Source organism: Camelus bactrianus, chromosome 3 (assembly GCF_048773025.1).
Source record: "Camelus bactrianus isolate YW-2024 breed Bactrian camel chromosome 3, ASM4877302v1, whole genome shotgun sequence".
In the NCBI taxonomy this organism is placed as follows: domain Eukaryota; kingdom Metazoa; phylum Chordata; class Mammalia; order Artiodactyla; family Camelidae; genus Camelus; species Camelus bactrianus.
Window position 1 is genome coordinate 77,749,624 of NC_133541.1, and position 4,296 is coordinate 77,753,919.

The 4,296-nt window shown below is 38.5% G+C and overlaps 1 pseudogene; it reads left to right on the plus strand.

Annotated features, from left to right (window-relative positions):
• Positions 1-1,473: 1,473 nt before the first annotated feature.
• LOC123613245 (putative ATP-dependent RNA helicase DDX4 pseudogene) lies at positions 1,474-2,440 on the plus strand (annotated as a pseudogene).
• The last annotated feature ends 1,856 nt before the right edge of the window (positions 2,441-4,296 follow it).

The window sequence follows — 4,296 nt, forward strand, 5'->3', positions numbered from 1 at the left end:
CACAGCACAGCAAGAAGCATAAGCTTTATGTTCAAATTGATTCTCCTGGTTCCCCAAGTCCAATGATGCTGAGACAGAGGGAGCCCAAGTAGATAGATGCACAGCAGGTAATGGAATCCTGAGCATAGAGAATCTAATCTGTTAATGGCCTGAGAGCAAACCTGCCAACCTTAGCCCCAGAGGGAAACGTTATCTTTATTATACTAGACTATAAGCAAGACTGTGCTTTCTTTTGCATAGAGACACTAACTCTATCTTCCAAGGCTTTCCCTCTACAAAATCTGTGAGAAGATAAATTAGAATGAAAGGGCTAATTTTGCAGAAACCTGAGAGATCCATGGAGAACTGTCTCCCAACACTTTGATGTGAGCCTCCCCTTTGTTTCCAAGTTGGGGGAGGAGGATGAACATTGGACAGGGTCCTATTCCCAGCAGGACCCCAGGGCCCACAAAACAGGTATCTGCTCTATTTCAGAATAGAAAATCTTCAAAGAGGAGTAAACTAAGGTGGAAATCCAAAGTAGGTAAGGTAAGCCCAAGTTGAAGAATAATTCTAATACTTTTTTTTTCTCATTTTAACAGCAGTGACTATAAATTATTGAAGTATATACATTTGACTTTAGTAAGGTTATGTAAATAAAATCACAACCCCCTAAAATGTCCTTTATTTTCTGTTGGAAAAGTTCAGGCTTCATAGCTACCAAAAATTCAGCTAAAAATCATGACTAGTAGCTATATCTTACAGGGTACCTACTGTGAACCTCATCCTTCATCGCCACCATCTTTAATCCTCATACCAACCACGTGAGGAAATTCCCATATTCCAGATTTCTGGAATGAGTACTTGAATGGCTTACCCAAAGAGACAGAACTAATAAGTGGAGGACATACATTTTTTGAACTCAGTCTATTTGTTTCCAAATGCCATAAACTAAACTTCCTCATGACAATCTCTTCTGAGATTATGTTCCCTCCAGGACCACCAGTTAAGACTGCAGAACTAGGAATGTGAAGTTAATTCTGGAAGTTGGCCCAGACTCATGTCAGATGTGACCCCACAGATGGTGCTAAGGAGGAGCCACCAAATGCAGAGATGGACGAGCCCCTAAGACTCACCTCACCTACCTTTTGCTTTGGGTTGAGGTCCGTCCTACCTGTAGGTATAGTGGAACACAGTGCTTCTCTTTTCACTTCACGGGTTGGAGCAGCCTCTGGTTGGCAGAAGAGACAGGAGTGCTTAAAAACGCAGATCAGCTTGATAAAGCTTCCTATTAGCATTTCTAGTTCTTGGATTAGCATTGTCCACAAGGCCTCAGATAGTTTCCTGCTTCTGCTACTTAGAAGACAAATTATCTGACCTCCCTGAGTCCCTGAATCACTGTACGTAAAATGAAAATAATAACCCTTCTCTCAAGAATGTGTAAGGGTAAAAGCAAAGAAGTACGTCAGGTGCCTAACGGAGTGCCTGCCAAGAATGGTGCCCCCTTCCCTTCTCGTTCAGAAATTACAAGGCTAAGATGTATTATGTGCTACTCCTGGAAGACTAATGGATATCACAGATAAAGAAAACACTGGCCTCAGATAACTCCAATATTTAATTTCAGATGAAGCTGACTGTATGCTGGATATGGATTTTTGGACCAGAAAGAAGCAGCTAATCTCCTGCCTAGCCATCAAAGGAACAGCATCAAACCCTTATGCTCGGTGCAGTTTTTTTTTTTTTTTTCCAGAGGAAATTCAAGGTTTGGTTAATGAGATTTAAAAGTTGAATTATTTGTGGCTGTTGGACAAGTGGGTAGAGCACACAGGGGTGTTCAGCAGAGCATTCTCCAAGTGGGCTAGCCCTCAAAAAGAGAAAAACTTGTAGGAATTCTGCAACACACACGTGATGAAAAAACTATGTTTTTTAATTGAAATTACGAAAAAAGCAGATTTTATTGCAACTTGTTTTTGTCAGGAAAAAATAGCAACCATATGTATTCATGGAACAGAGAGAGAGAGAGCAAGCAAACTCTCAGGAATTTTCACTGCGGAATGTGCCCAGTTCTTGTAGCTACTTGAGTAGCTGCCGGAGGGCTGGATATTGCAAATGTTCAATATGCTATCAATTTTGATAGTTCTTCTGCTATTGATGAATGTGTTCATTGGCTCTGGTGTACTGGTCATTGTGGGAACACGAGCAGCACTATTTCCTTTTATAACGCTTACTCATAGAGCCACAGAGCGCAGCCTCCAGTGAAAACACTGCGGATACTCAATAGGGCCCTGGAAGGAAGTGACTCGAGCACATATGCTCCTGGCTTCAGTGACAGTACGTACTAAGAGGAAACATGCCAGCATTAGCTGATCCTTAAAAGAATTAACAGGGCAAGAGCACTCTCAACATAGCAAGCTTTTCTTCACAAACTCCCAATCGAGGAGGTAATGAATCATATGATTAAAGCTAAAACATTGAAGTTTGGAGTATAGCTTTGCTGCAGAGAAGAAAATAATTTTGATTTTTGAGTTTTTGACACAAGTGTGAAGCCTGTCTCTCCGGTCTTCCTGTTCCTACTTCCACCCTCAAAAAGATAAATCCTTACAGACTAGTTAATATGAGATGCTAAAAATTACAATATTGCAGTTACTGATTCAAATGGTCCTAAGTGGAAAGATTAAAGTATTCTAAATGTCTTGGAGAAAAAAAAAAAAAGGTAAGAGTTTACAGTTCACTTGGGGAAAGAAGTGAAAATAACCAGAATAGATGACAAAATGGTTTCAGACCATAAGACTGGAGGAGATTTCATCCAATGCGAGTACAAAGAAAGAGCTTACTTCCAGCTTGTGAGACTGAGAATTTCATTAATATGAACTTGCTTTTCCTGAATCAATAGGAATGACATACGGAGGTATCTTTCCCTCTGTCAAATTTAATTGTCCCCTTTGTCCTGTTCATTGGCTTCACCATGATTACAGGAAGAGGAAACAGCTGGAAAACAAGAGAAGGCATAACTCAAGAGATTCAACCTTCTTTGCCCTTTCCAGAGAGAAAGATATTTACATCAGTTTTCCACCCAAATCTCTACCCTGTGATTTTGCCTGGCCTATCTGCAGTATTTGCCTAATTTTTCTTAAAGAAAAATTGCACACTGCCTCCCAACTAAGGATTACTAAGATCTCTTAGTAAGGAAAACTGAAGCCATGGATATCAGACAGGCAACGTAGCATATCTGATATGATGAATTTTGCCTTTCTCACTTAACAAGACACCTTGCAGTCCTTCCCATGTTGGTGCATTTCTCATTATTTTAAATGACTTTGTGGTATTCTACTGTATGGATGTACCACTATTTTTTTATTATTATTATTAACAATTCACCTACTGAAGCACTTATCTATGTCTTGTTTTGTTTTGTCTGTTTGAGCACTGCTAAGGTGAGCATCCTTTATTCCTAATATTATATTTGTAAGTGTGGGGTTTTTTTCTTACAAGGGCTCCCCAAACTGTGTAAGTTTCAGGCCTCATAGCACTTTGAATCTATTCTCAAATATCTGACAATATCTTATTTTTAGTGACTTTTAAATTTATTGCCAAGTTGATTTATTTGATATTTTAATTGTTTATATCTCACATGATCCAAAGAGGATACAATGACCATTATTAACAATAGTTAATATGTATAACTAAGTGCTAGGCACTGCTCTACATGCCTTCCTTAACAATTAATTTAGTACTCACAAAGGCCCTATGGGAGAGATACTGTTACTATCTATATTTTACAAACAAAGGAACTTAAATGTAAACAGATTAAGGTATAAAAAAAGACTAAGGCATAAGGCCAAAAAATTAGTGGCAGAGCCATCTTCTTCAGTTTTTATTTCTCTAAGATCTTGAGTATATTTCCTTGTCCAGTGTAATGGAACATTAAAAATGTGTTGAATGTTGAAAAATAGGTGATCTCATATTACAACTTAAACCTTAATAAGAAATACTACAGGACCAGAAAATATGATTATATTTTCTTTAGGCTATTCAGTGTAAACTCAATAGTATGGAAACAAATTATTCATGCAATATTATTATTATTCTCTAAAAACAGCACAGTTAGGGTCATTCCAATTGGTGTCATGATACCAGCCAGGAGTTCTGATATTGGGATGCCTACCTCTCTACTACTCTTCTGTGGTCCCCAGAGCAAGAAACCAAGTATATCTGGAATTGTGACTATCACAGACATCAGTAAATAGGTAAGTCCATGAGCTTTTTAATGGGCTTTAAAGTATAGAAATCTGGAGACAACCATTCCAAAACCTCAGA